Below are 15,299 nucleotides of genomic sequence, written 5' to 3' on the forward strand. Positions count from 1 at the left end.
TTCGCACTTCTCCCTGTCAAAAACAAGTTCATCTCGGACCATGGTCCCCTGCTTATTTGAGTTATCATCACAATTACCTTGACCTGTTTCCTTAATGTCCCTGTTAAGGTCAGCAAGGGCACTTTATCTGTTATGCAGGGACACAGCTAAAGCTTTGGGTTTATGGTTCACAGCTCTCACCCTGCCAGATCCCACAGTTGTCCACACTGCCCTTCTCCTGCAGGATCTTTGCGGTAGAGGGGGCTGATAGCGTGGAGGCTCAGTAGAGTAGGAGGGCTGAGCTGAACACCTGATTTCTGCATGAAGAGCACAGATTACAGACCCTAGATGAATAATCTGTCCTTGTAGACTAGTGATTTGTGTACAGATAGGACAGTTTCCCAGTTTGAAAAGAGTGCTGCGAAAGACAGCTGCAAAACAAGTGTTGCACTGAACTAAGCCAGACATGCTGAGATGAAAGGAATCTCAGCTGCACTTGCCCTGAATGTACCACCACTATTGTGCTCCTCCACACACCTTCTCCTTAACTTACAGTATTGTAGCTTTTCCCAGCAGACTCTGGCAGTTTAAAAGCAAAGAGGGTCCAATCAGCAAGGACTTGGCTACTGTGTTCCTCCACCCACCTTCTCCTTAACTCACAGTATTGTAGCTTTTCCCAGCAGACTCTGGCAGTTTAAAAGCAAAGAGGGTCCAATCAGCAAGGACTTGGCTACTGTGTTCCTCCATCCACCTTCTCCTTAACTCACAGTATTGTAGCTTTTCCCAGCAGCCTCTGGCAGTTGCATTACTGAAATAAATGAACTTTTGCACAATATTCTAATTTTTTGAGTTTCACCTGTATCTCGCCGGACCAGCCGTACAGTAACGTGGGGAGATATGAAAAGCCTGACTACCAAAGCCCAGGCAGTGTTGCAACAGCAGCATGTGGAGCAAACCCCCGAGAATTTATGTGCTGCCGTTTTAGCGGTTTTAACTGCCAATTCCTTAGCCATTATTTGTTTATGCTTGATTATTAATTGTTGCCCTTTAGTGTCAGCAGCTGTCATCTCACCCAAACATTCACTTGAGCAGCGAATGAAGCAAAACCTATGGGTGCAGCTAGCTAACATCACACAAAATGAATTCTTTTGCTTATCTGAATTGTATGACATTAAGAAAACCAAGATCATGGCATCCAGCCCTCTCCATTCCTGGCAAATAGATGGGGAAGAAATGGAGGTAGTGACAGATTTTTTTTCCTGGGCTTCAAGATCACTGCAGATGGGGACTGTAGCCAAAAAATTAAAAGACACTTGCTCCTTGGGAGGAAAGCCATGGCAAATCTAGACAGCACACTAAAAAGCAGAGACATCACCCTGTCAACAAAAGTGCGTATAGTCAAGGCTATGGTCTTCCCAGTTGCAATGTATGGCAGTGAAGGTTGGACCATAAAAAAGGCTGAGCGCCAAAGAATTGAGGCCTTTGAACTGCGGTGCTGGAGAAGACTCCTGCGAGTCTCTTGGACTGCAAGGCGATCAAACCGGTCAGTCCTAGAGGAGATCAACCCTGACTGCTCTTTAGAATGCCAGATCCGGAAGTTGAAACTCAAATACTTTGGCCACCTAATGAGAAGGAAGGACTCACTGGAGAAGAGCCTAATGCTGGGAAAGATTGAGGGCAATAGAAGAAGGGGACGACAGAGAATGAGGTGGCTGGATGTAGTCACTGAAGCAGTAGGCGTGAGCCTAAATGGACTCCAGAAGTTGGTCGAGGACAGGAAGACCTGGAGGAACATTGTCCATGGGGTCGCGGTGGGTCGGACATGACTTCGCAGCTAACAACAAGCTTGGCAGGTATCTTCAAATATAATTAGTGAGTCACTGAAGCAGTAGGTGTGAGCCTAAATGGACTCCAGAAGATGGTAGAGGACAGGAAGGCCTGGAGGAACGTTGTCCATAGGGTCGCGATGGGTCGGACACGACTTCGCAGCTAACAACAACAACAACAACAATGACATGGAAAATTTGCTTTCTACATGTCTAATCCCCGTCTGTACTCCTTCTGCAGTAATTCAAAACTTTACTGGCTTGAGCAAATTTCTATTGTATAAAAACTTTAACTATGGGACTATATCTAGTTGGGGGTTGACTGCCTATGATTTACCCCCTGATGTAATTGCTTTGCACACCCCGATAGTAGCAATCCCTGAGAATATAACATGCGCTAAAATAGTTAATTGTACATCTTCAAGTAAAAAACCTCACTGTTTTCGTATTAGTTCACCTGTTTTAAATTGTACAGCTTTTGAGGAAACTTCCTTTAATTTTGTTCATGTTTGGCTCCTGCAAGGATGGTTTTTTACATGTGGTCAAGAAACTTTTAATTACATTCCTGCTAATATTAGTAAAGCACAGTGTTGTCTCAGCCGGTTGATTCCTGTTTTGCTTTCCAAACAGCAAATTCACTCAAACCGTTTTCGACGAGGAGTCATGCTAGATAGCACTTGCGACTCTGAAACAGCTTTACTTAATAAAGCAGAATACGTAGCTTTGGCTATATGTATAGTGGGTGTGCCAGCGCTTGCTGTTCGTGCTCATCTTAACATTAACGCTATTGCATGTAATTTGGCAAAAACAATTAATGCTACTTCTATAGCTATTTCAGCAATCAACCACGAGCTGCAAGCTTTGTGTAAAGGTATTTTACAAAATCATGCTGCTATTGATTATTTGCTTCTGCGTCAGCATTTGGGTTGTGAAAGTTTTGAAGGAATGTGTTGTTTCAATCTTTCAGATGAATCACGAACCATCCAACACCAGCTCAATATTTTACACAATTTGGCCTCTGATTTGAAAATTGATCCTTTAGGATCTTGGTGGGAGAGCCTATGGACCTGGCTACCCACAAATTTATTGGGGAATATCCTATGCTATTTAGTCATTATTTGTGCTATTTTGATTGGTGGATGCTGCTTTGTTCAGTGTCTCCCTTCCTTTTGCAACATATGTATCACAGCTTTTTGCCCTAAACCCCCTCCCACACTGCCTCAAGGCCAGGTATATGCCTTGTATAAGCAATTGCAAGGATATTCTTCTCCTGATTAGGACCCCTCCATTAACCCTTTTTTACAAGTCCTTGGCAAACAAAAAAAGAAAAGAGTGAGATGTAGAGATGAAGGTCAAGGATATGAAGGGACTGTGCGCAGAAAACTGGCTGCCTCAGTATCCTGTTATCCACATGTCTATGAGCTCATTCCAATTAGCACTGCCAAGGACTGCAAGGAACCAGCTAGATAAGGAAGACTCTGCCCTGGCTTGGGATGTTCGGATGTTCTCTAAGATTGACTAGGGAGTACACCAATAAACAATGCTTTTGCTGTGCATAATTTCCTGCTTTTTAAAACTGTATAAATACAATTTATTTATTTATTTATTTATTTATTTATTTATTTATTTATTTATTTATTTAAATTTCTATACTGCCCTATTCCCGAAGGACTCAGGGCGGTTTACAGGGCAGCATAAAATACAATATAAAAATAATATAGAATTAAAATACATTAAATTAATTAAGCCCAATTAAAACAACATTGAAAAAAGCTAAAACCCCTTCAGTCCAGGCCTGATAGATTGAAAAACCAGGTTTTCAGGTCCCAGCGAAACGAACGCAGGTCGGGGGCAGTCCTAAGTTCCATGGGTAAATCATTCCAGAGGGCAGGCGCGCCCACAGAGAACGCTCTTCCCCTAGGAATAACCCGCCGGCATTCCCTAACCGGCGGTATCCTGAGAAGGCCCTCCCTGTGGGAGCGCACGGGACGAAGGGAGCTTGATGCCGGCAGCAGGTGTTCCCTCAGATAACCCGGACCCAAGCCATTAAGGGCTTTATAGGTCATCATCAGCACCTTGAATCTCACCCGAAGGGCAACCGGAAGCCAATGCAGCTCACGGAGTAGAGGTGTTACATGGGAGTATCGGGAAGCCCCCATCACAACTCGGCCGCATTCTGCACCAGTTGAAGCCTCCGAGTGGTCCTCAAGGGCAGCCCCATGTAGAGAGCGTTGCAGTAGTCTAAACGGGAGGTCACGAGCGCATGAGTGACTGTGCGTAGGGCATCTCGGTCCAGATAGGGTCGCAACTGGCGCACCAGGCGAACCTGGGCAAAAGCCCCCCTGGTCACGGCTCCTATATGATCTTCTAAACTGAGCCGTGAATCCAGGAGGATGCCCAAGTTGCGAGCCCTATCAACGGGGGGGTAACACCTCACCCCCCATAGTTAACGATGGACAAAACTGGTTTTCCCGAGATACCGGTATGCACAGCCACTCAGTCTTGGCAGGATTGAGTCGGAGCCTGTTTCTCCCCATCCAGACATGAACCGCCTCCAGGCAACGGGACATCACGTCGAGGGCATCACTGAGTTGGTTCGGGGTGGAAAGAAAAAGTTGGGTATCATCAGCGTACTGATGATACCCCACCCCGAAGCCACGAATGATCTCACCCAGCGGCTTCATATAGATGTTGAACAGGAGGGGAGAGAGGACCGACCCCTGAGGAACTCCACAAATGAGAGGCCTCCGGGCGGACCTCTGTCCTCCTGTCAACACCAACTGCGAGCGGCCCAGGAGGTAGGAGGAGAACCACCGTAAAACAGTGCCCCCCACTCCCAACCCCCCGAGACGTCGCAGCAGGATACCATGGTTGATGGTATCAAAAGCCGCTGAGAGATCTAAAAGGACTAGGACAGAGGAGCAGCCCCTGTCCCGAGCCCTCCAGAGATCATTCATCAATGCGACCAATGCCGTCTCCGTGCTGTACCCGGGCCTGAAACCCGATTGGTACGGGTCCAGATAATCAGTTTCTTCCAATACCAGAGGAAGCTGATGCACCACCACACTCTCAACAACCTTCGCCAAAAAGCGAAGGTTGGAGATCGGACGGTAGTTATTTAAAACAGCCGGGTCCAGGGCAGGCTTCTTGAGAAGGGGTCTCACCACCGCCTCCTTCAAGGTGGCAGGAAAGACACCCTCACTCAAAGAGGTAGATATCACTGCCTGGAACCAGCCTCGTGTCTCCTCCTGAGCTGAATAAACCAGCCAGGAGGGGCACGGGTCCAATAAACAGGTGGTAGAGCTCAGCCTCCCCATAATCCTGTCCACCTCCTCGGGAGTCACAGGATCAAACTCAGTCCAGATAATACTACTCTCAAGACCGCTCGATTCCTCCCCATCAGACTCTGCACAGTCAGCGTCCAGCCCGGTCCGAATCTGAGCAATTTTGTCCGCCAGATGCTGGCTGAACTCCTCGGCCCGCCCCTGTAAGGGCTCCTCCCTCACCTCCTGATTAAGGAGGGAACGAGTTACCCTAAACAGGGTAGCCGGGCGATTATTTGCAGACGCGATGAGGGCCGCGAAGTGATTAGACTTCGCCGTCCTCATCACCGCGAGATAAGACCTAATAAAAGATCTTAGCCGCAATCGGTCAGATTCAGATCGGCTGGATCTCCAACAGCTCTCCAGACTCCGTCTCCGACGCTTCATCTCCCATAGCTCCATAGAAAACCATGGAGCCCAACGAGATCTGCGCCGGGTCAGGGGTTGCAAGGGTACAACACGGTCAAGTGCCTCGGTGGCGGCCCTCTCCCAAGCCTCCACCAAGGCATCGGCCGGGCTGTGAGTGAGGGAGATAGGTATAGACCGAAGCGCCGTCTGGAACCATTCTGGATCCATCAGGCGCCTGGGGCAGAACCACCTGGTCGGCTCCGCAGCTCAGCAGCGAGGGGTAGCGTATTGGAAGACCAGCCGCAGGAGGTGATGATCGGACCACGACAGGGGGACAATATTTGGCGAGCCCTCTCCCAGATCATCAAACCACTGCCCAGATAGGAAAACCAGGTCGAGAGTGTGACCCCCCTCCATGGGTCGGACTCTGAATTATCTGGGTCAGGTCCATGGCCATCATGGAGGCCATGAACTCCCGAGCTAACTCTGATGACCCGCCCAGGGATGGAAGGTTGAAATCACCCAGAACCATAAGTCTGGGGAATTCAACCACCAGCCCTGAAAGGGTGTCGAGAAGCCCGGGCAGGGCCGTTGCAACACAGCTGGGCACCAGGTGTGTCAGCGACAAGCCCAACTGAACCCCAGAGCCAAACCTCAGGAGGAGCGACTCACTCCCACCAATCTGTACGACAGTGGTCTCCCGCGGATATAAGGTCTCCCGTATAACCACCGCCACACCCCCACCCCTACCCTGAGCCCGAGGCCAGTGTAGCATACAGAAACCTGGAGGGCAAAGATCAGTCAGAGGGACACCTCCCTCTGGGCCCAACCAGGTTTCCGTAATGCATGCCAGATCCGCGCGTTCCTCCTCGATCAAATCTCGGATGAGGGGAGCTTTGTTCACCACGGATCTGGCATTGAAATACACCAGTCTAAGCTCAGGGACCCTATCTCCCTCACCCCCGGATAAACGGGTAGCAACCGGAGGGTCGGAGCACGCTACCGCTTGAAAACAGAGGGGGCGTAATCCCAGACGTTGGTATGGCCCTCCGTGCAACCTCCTGCTGCCATTCCCAATCGTCGTGGGGATAGGAAACCCCACCCCATAGCCGGAAGAACCCGAGGTCCCCAACCCCAAGCCCATCTCGCCGGGAACCATCTCCGGCCTGGACTGACAGCCGGTTGATAAAATACCCTTATCCCTCCCACCTCTATCATTCGCCCCCCTCCCTAACCCCCTAAACCAACCGGCTAAAAAACATAGTAGGGGCTTTTTAATTAAGTTCAGCCAACAGCCCCTATCTATGCCCAACCACCTCTCAGGGTCCCAACTCTGCGTAGGCAGACAGACATATTTGGGACACCCTGCGTTGACTGGTCTCTGAATCCCACAACATTGTAACTTTGAACAGTCACTAAGCAAACTGTTGTAAGTGAAGGACTACCTGTACTTTATCACTTTTTCCCATTTTTTTGGTCATCAGGTTTTTGACACCTTGCTAGGTGACTGGTGGTTCTTGAATGTTGCCATATTCTAAAAGTGGTACAATCGGTGAAAAGGTTGAAAAGCCCTGCTTTAGGTAATATATTTCTTCCTTTCTTCCCTTGTTTGGTGCTTTTATAATCCAAAGTTCCATCTATTATTGCATTAAAAGTCTCCCATTATACAAAAATTCCAATAGTCCAATTCTAAAAAAATTGTATGTAGTTTTTGGTAAAATTGTTCTTGTTTATCATTTGGTGCATATATTGCTACCATCAGTATCTGTTTTTGGTCCATCATTATTTCCACCATTAGTATTCTTCCCTCTTCATCCACATAAATTTGTTTAGGGTTCATCGTTTCTTTAATATATAAGGCTATTCCTCTTTTCTTTTGTTGTGCTAATACAAAAGTTTACCAATTGTCAGTTGTTCTAGCAATTTATGGTGCTGTCTCTTAATATGTGTTTCTTGGAGGGAAATTATATCTATTTTTAATTTTTGTAGTCATGTAAAGATTTTTTTGAGGGAGAATTCAGTCCATTTATATTCATTGACAGGATCCCACTTTCCTTCTCCATCTCTTTCAATTATATCTAGATCTTAATCTTCTAGTCAATCTTATCTGTCTGTGTTCTCTTGGTCTTGCCCCTTCTTTTGTATATGTATTTTTAACTTCTTCCTCTCTTGGTTTAGCTGCTCCTTCTATGGCTGTCTCTTCCTGTTTCTTTGTTTCTCTCATTGTAGCAGATTCAAAATCACCTTCCATAAATGCTTTGTGGTTATCATAGAATTCCATTGCTTTAAGTGGCGTGTCCAATCTATATCTTTTTGTGTCCCAATAAATTAAAATCCCTTCAGGGATCAACCATCTGAAATTCACTCCTTTTTCAATTAATTTTCTAGTTAAAAACTTATATTCTCTTCGGGATTCTCTTATTCTCCTAGGGATTTGTTTGAGAACTACAATTTATTTTTCTTTGTATTTCAAAGGTTCATCTCTTACTCTTCTCAAAATCTCATCTCTCATGGATCTTTTAAGAAATCTAACGTGTACTTCTCTAGGAACTTTATTTCTTCTAGCATAATTTGAATTGACTTGATAAACCTGATCCAATTCTCCTTCCATTTCCTGTTTCCCAATTTCTAATGCATCTGCCAATAATTCCATTATCAAGTCTAGGAGGTCCTCTTCCTTGTCTTCCGTTATATTTTGAAATCTTAAGAAGTAAGAAGCCTTTTCCATTTCCATGACAGCTATTGAATCCTCTAATTCTCCATTTATTTGCATCAATTTTTGGTTTTCATCTTTTAACTTTTCTAATTTCTGGTCAACCTCAGTCACTTTTAATTCCCCCCGAAGCTTAAACCACCGCTTATTGTTCAGGAGGGAGGAGTAAAAGAAAAATCCCCCCTCCCTATAGCTTGGGGATTTCTTGCTTTTGGGAGCGTTTTCCAGAACCAGTATTTTCACTTGTAGAGAGGTAAGGAAAGTAGTCTCACCCAGATCAGCTGTTTTGCTTTCCACTTGTTTGAATTCATTGTCTCCAACAATCAGCAGCTTCGGGCTGGCAGCATGGGTGCGGTCAGCCTTTCTTCTCACCGGGGCTTCTTTGGATCAAGCGGGTCAGGTACCGCTGGCCCGCAACCTACAAAGTTTCACCCTTTGGCCAGTCGCCTCTACAAGGCAACTTTCGGTCCTTTTGGACCCCCCCAGTGGGTAGAAATTGGGCATGGGGAACAGAGCCTTGTTCCCCTGCACCTATGTCACTGCAACGTCCCCCCTTGCCCTTTCCCAAAACTATTGCTATCTGATGAATATGATAGATATGTTGCTATTGCAGTAGTCTTGCAAGCGACAAAATCAATAATTGTGGGACTTTATGTACCAAATGAAGTTAAAGTAAATTTCTTAAAACATCTTATTTATCAGTTAACACCCTTCTCTTATGAAAACTGGTGTTTATTGGGTGACTGGAATGGAGTAACATACCAACCTTTGATAGACTGTCAACTAAAGGGATTAAATCCAAACAGGGCAATTTACTGAAACATTTTTTTAATTGATGGACAATTTAACATTGGTGGACTCCTGGAGGCAGAAAAATGGATTGGCTAGACTTTCGTGAAGATGGCCAACTGAATACATGCTCGGGGAGGGATCCCTGAAGTGTTTTCCCTGGACTGTAGCTCTTCAGCTAATAACTGAAGAAACTGGCGTTCCTTTAGTTTTTATGACCCACTCGGATCAGGGAGAGTCTAAGAACTACTCCTCAAGACCCTCCAATACAGCTGAAAGCCTGCAAGCGGCTTCTGGAGCTGGCCTTTGAAGCTATCTGCATGCCAAAAGCTGGGGAGGGGGAGGGCTGTAATCTGTTTGTGGTTAAAGCCGCCATTTCAAAATTTACCTTTCAAATGGACAGTAAGTTGTGCCTTTCATTTGTTAATCACATTCAAGGACTATTAATCTTTTTTAAGTTAAATTAAAAGAGGCTCTCTTTAGTCACAGCCTGCTACGCCTTTTTGAAGACTTGCACCGTTTTAGGGAATTCTTAGTGTTAAACAACAAGGAAGAAGGCTGCTAAGGCAAGCCTGTTCTGTACCAGCCTGCTACCGGCCCTGCAGAAAAGGCAGGGACAACCCCTTTTACAAGAAGGCAAGAGGCTGGAATTACGCCTGCCAAATTTATTACTACAAAAACAAACGGAACAAGACAAACCAAGAAACCGGAGCTTTAAGAAACATGAACTATCCGAGCGGTTGCCTTCAGCAAACCAGCCCTCCCAGACATTCCCCTTATATAGAGTTCAGGGCGTGGCTTCTCTCTGCCTCCTTCCGAGAAGCCCCATTGCCTTCCTCTGTTTACTCCTAATTGACTGCCTCCTGCGTTGGGCGTCCTTGAACAGGGCCAGCTGTGGGTCATCTTCATCCACGCTGTCAGGCTCACACAGCTGGGTCTCCGTGGTGACCAAGTGGGAGGGGCCTGGCTGAGGGCTCTCATCAGCAAGATCTTCAACCCCCTCAGCAAGGTCTTCAACACCCCCCTCCTCCTCCTCTGAGTCGTCCGACCCAACTGCCGAACCCACAGGCTGACCCTGAATCACAACACTATCCCGCACCGCAGGGCCCTTCCCCCGGGTCTGCCGATCCGGATGCGGTCGGGATGGAAATTGTTCATGAAAAGCGGTCACCAACGCAGGGGCATGAACGGCAGTCGCGTCTTCCCAGGTGAAGTCCTCTGGTCCGTAACCTTTCCATTCAATCAGGTACTGGAAACGACCTTTCAGCCAACGGGAATCCCTGATGCTGGCGACCTCGTACTCGGGGGTGCTGCCTCCATCACGAGGTCCTGATGGGGGAGGTTCCGCTCGGCGGAGTGGACAGGCCGGTTGCTCGGGGACCAACAGAGACCAATGAAAGACTGGGTGCACGCGCAGGGAACGTGGCAGAGTTAAGCAATAGGCGACCGGATTGATGACAGCCTCGACTGGGAACGGTCCTAAATATCGGTGATCTAACTTTCTCACCGGCCGTGTTGACGATAGGTTCCTGGTGGACAACCAGACCCGATCTCCTACCGATAGTGGAGGCGTATCCCATCTTGACCGATCAGCAAACCTTTTGTAATCGGCCTTGGCCTTCTCTAACTGACGTCGCACCAATCGATGGATCGCCTGTAACTCTGCCATGAAGTCGTTCGCTGCCGGCTCTGGTGAGTCCACGGGAGAAAGGGGGAAAAACCGGGGGTGATATCCCACATTGGCCAAGAACGGTGTCATCTGTGTGGAGGTGTGCTGCGAATTGTTAAATGCAAACTCAGCTATGGCCAGATAGTCCACCCAATTGTTTTGCTGCAGATTGACGTAGCAGCGCAGATATTGTTCCAGGATACCAATGACCTTCAGTTTGAGGATGATGCGTGGACGAGAGGCAAATCTTGATATCCAACGCATGCATCAACTCCTGCCAGAAGCGGGCTGTAAACTGGCCCCCCCTATCAGAGACGACTCTATCAGGGAGGCCGTGCAGCTGAAACACCTGCTGAATGAACATACGACTAGTGGGGCGGGCTGACGGTAAGCCGCAACAGGGGATGAAGTGCGCCATCTTGGTCAGCATGTCCACCACCACATACACTGTCGTAAAACCAGAGGATGGGGGTAAATCCGTCAGAAAGTCCATGGACACAGCCCCCCAGGGTCTTTTGGGTGTTGGCAAGGGCTGCAGTAATCCAGGCGGGGCCCCTGTCACTGACTTGGCCTGCCTGCATGGGATGCAGGAGGTGACATAGGACTGGACGTCGTGTCGGACTCGGGGCCACCAGAAGGTACGGGAGACCAGGTTCAGGGTCTTGAACAGGCCAAAATGCCCCGCTGCCGGGTTATCGTGACACTGGCTGAGGATGAGTCCCCTGAGTGGCCCTCCCGGAACGTAGAGCCGGTCACGATAATACAAGAGTCCATCCGTGACCGTCCAAGGAGAATCTGGCCCCACCTCCTCCTTCCGCTGAGCCACCCACACCTCCTGCTGCTGTGCCTCCCGGATCCGAGCCCGTATATCAACCGGCTCCTGCACCGCAGCAAAAGAGTCGACGGGGATCACTGTCCTGGGCTGAAGCTTGTCTTCCACTCGGGAATATTTGGGCTTCCTGGAGAGAGCATCCGCTCTTTGATTGTGCCCGCTAGGTATGTACCGAACCCGGAAGTCAAACCTCGCAAAGAAAAGAGACCACCGGATCTGGCGTTGGTTCAAATTCCGAGCGGTCTGCAGGCTTTCCAAATTCTTATGGTCCGTCCGGACCTTGATTTGATGCCGCGCTCCCTCCAGATGATGCCTCCAGGCCTCGAACGCCACTTTGATGGCCAGCAGCTCCTTCTCCCAGATTATATAATTGCGCTCCAAAGGGTTCAGTTTTCGTGAATGGTACGCGCAAGGGAAGAGGGTACCGCTGGGCGTCGTTGCCTGGAGTAACACCGCCCCAATGGCAATGTCGGAGGCGTCCGCCTCCACAACAAACGGCCGTTGCAGGTCAGGATGCTTCAAGATGGGCTCCTTCATGAAGGCTTCCTTCAAAGTCTGGAAAGCCTGTTGTTCTGGAGCGTTCCACTGGAACCGAGTCTTCTTCTGCAGGAGCCGGGTGAGGGGGGCTGTCAAGGCAGCAAACCCAGGGATGAAAGTTCGGTAATAGTTGGCGAACCCAAGAAGTCGCTGAACATCCTTCACGCGACGCGGGGGTTGCCAACTCTGCAAAGACTCAACCTTACTCGGCTCCATGGCGATGCCCTCAGGAGAAAGGCGGTGACCCAGGAAATCGATGGTCACCCGGTAGAACTGGCACTTCTCCAACTTGGCAAACAGTCGATGTTCTCGGAGTCGCTGCAGGACCTGATGGAGATGCTGATGGTGCACCTCACGCGACGGGGAGTAGATCAGGATGTCATCCAAGTAGATCACGACAAACTGATCCAACAAATCCTGGAAAATGTCATTCATGAAATGCTGAAACACAGCGGGGGCGTTGGTCAGGCCAAACGGCATCACCGTGTACTCAAAATGTCCATAGCGAGTACCAAACACCGTCTTCCACTCATCACCCGGCCGAACCCTGACGAGGTTGTAAGCTCCACACAGGTCCAGTTTCGTGAAGATCTTAGCCTCCCGGAGTCGGTCCAAGAGTTCGGGGATGAGGGGCAGCGGGTAACGATTGCGCACCGTGATGGCGTTGAGTTTCCTATAATTGCAGCAAAGCCGCAATTCGCCCGACTTCTTTTTGACAAAGAGCACGGGTGCAGACACTGGCGAGGACGAGGGCTGGATGAAACCGCGATCCAAATTCTTCTCCAGAAAGTCCCGCAATGCAGCCAACTCAGGGTCCAACATGGAGTACAAACGCCCCACTGGGAGTGGCGCATCAGGGACTAAATCAATGGGACAGTCATAGGGCCTGTGCGGGGGTAATTGATCCGCCTCTGTCTTGCTGAACACATCAGCAAAGTCGGACAGTTCGGGAGGCAAGGAAACACGTGGGGAACCCTCCACCTGGCCGGCACAGATATGGCAGGAGTGGTCCACGCACTGCAAGCTTGGGAAGGTGACCAAGTTCTGTGACCAATAGATCTGTGGGTCATGCGCCCGGAGCCACGCCAGTCCCAAGACCACGGGGAAGTGCAGATCTGAGGTGATATAGAACTGGATGGCCTCCACATGGGAACTGATGGCCATACATAATGGTTGCGTGGCAGCCGTAATTGGCCCAGACAGGAGCACTCGACCATCGATAGTTTCCACTAACATGGGCGGATCCACCGGGCACTGGGGAACAGCCCATTTGGCCACAAATGCTGAGTCCATAAAATTTGTGGTGGCCCCAGAGTCAATTAAGGCATGGACTGGAATCCCCTCTGGCTTGCCAGGAACGATCAGACGTGCCTCCAATATCAGATGCCGTGGAGGTCCACAGACAGCATCGGAAAGACGTTGCTCAGTGTTGTTGTGGGACACCCGATCTATCACACCGTCTAGATCGGGCTCGGGGCGTTTCCCGACAGAAAAGTAGGGGACTTTCTCGGGGCAGACTCGGTCACTGATGCCCGCTGTCGCTTCTTTGGGCAAAAAGCAGCCAAATGCCCAGGGTCCCCACAGTAAAAACACAACCCCCCTGATCGTCATCTGTTCATTTCAGTCACCGATAGACGAGACCTGACGGCACCCAGCTCCATTGGCTCCTCCCTTTGAACTGGGGGCTCACGCACAACAGGGGCTGCAGGGGTCTGTGGGGTGGCACGGCGACTCCTTCGCTGCTGCAACCGAGCATCGATCCGCAGGCAGAGATGGATCAGCCCATTCACGTCTGAGGGAATATCCACACGGGCCAGCTCATCCAACATCCCCTCCGACAATCCATCCTGGAAGGCATCCACAAGCGCAGCCTCATTCCAGGCAGAATCCTGGCTAAGCAGCCAAAAATCGCTGATATAGCCCTGCCTCAGAGCTTTCAGGCGTCGAGTAGCAGTCTGCGTCTTAATAGGGTCCTCATACATCAGACGCATATGATCACAAAACCCCACAAAGTTGTCCAACAATGGGCTAGGTTGAGCCAGCAGAGGCGTGCCCCAACGAGCTGCATCACCCGAAAGAAGGCTTAACACAAACCCCACTTTATCCTGGTCAGTGGGGAAATCAGCTGCTCTCACGCTGATAAAGAGCTGGCATTGTCCCAGGAAAGCAGGAAACAGTTCTGGATTGCCAGTAAATTTATCCGGCATCGCAACTTGGCATTTTCTCCAAGGTGGGGGTGATGGTGGGGGTGCAGCATGGACCTGAGCTTGCAGTTGAGCCACCTGAGCTGCCAGCAAAGTGAGTTGCTGGGTGAGCTGGGCATTCTTAGCACGTAGCTGCTCCATAATAATAGTAAGGGGTGGGAGGCTGAAGGCAAACTGTTCTGTACCAGCCTGCTACCGGCCCTGCAGCAAAAGCAGGGACAACCCCTTTACAAACGGCTAGAGGCTGGAATAAAGCCTGCCAAATTTATTAACATAAAACAGAGCAAGACAAGACACCAACCATGAAACAGGAGCTATGAAACAGGAACTATCCAAGCGGTTGCCTTCAGCAAACCAGCCCTCCCACACATTCCCCTTAAATACAGTTCAGGGCGTGGCCTCTCTCTGCCTCCTTCCGAGGTGCCCCATTGCCTTCCTCTGTTTACTCCTGATTGACTGCCTCCTGCGTCGGGCGTCCTTGAACAGGGCCAGCTGTGGGTCATCTTCATCCATGCTGTCAGGCTCACACAGCTGGGTCTCCGTCGTGACCAGGTGGGAGGGGCCCGGCTGAGGGCTCTGCGGAGCCTCAAGGCCATCATCAGCAAGCTCTTCAACACCCCCCTCCTTTTCCTCTGAGTCGTCCGACCCAACTGCCGAACCCACAGGCTGACCCTGAATCACAACAAAGGGGTCCTAAGCGCTTAGGGAGTTTTAATTCCATTGTGACTGGGTTAATGATCTTTACAATGGGGAAAGGTCACAAGAACTTTGGTCCTAGCTTCTTACTAGGTAATTTGAGCCGTAAATATTTAGTTCACAGATAAACCTTTTCCCCAACTTGGAATGTTCTTTCAGGAGCCCTTTTTTAATCTGCCTGCTTTTTATAGGTCTTGGAAGCCTTTTTTAAAGCTGTTTTCATGGTTTTCCAAACTTCTTCCCACCCACCACCCATTATTAGATGGACGAAAAGCAAATGATAGACCTTGAGATAACCCAATTAGTTTAAGAAAACGTCTCCAAAAGTTAGCTGTGAACTGCACCCCCCTGTCCAAAATTATTCATTTAGGTGCACCATGCAG

Source organism: Vipera berus (assembly GCF_964194415.1).
Source record: "Vipera berus genome assembly, chromosome: W".
Taxonomy (NCBI): domain Eukaryota; kingdom Metazoa; phylum Chordata; class Lepidosauria; order Squamata; family Viperidae; genus Vipera; species Vipera berus.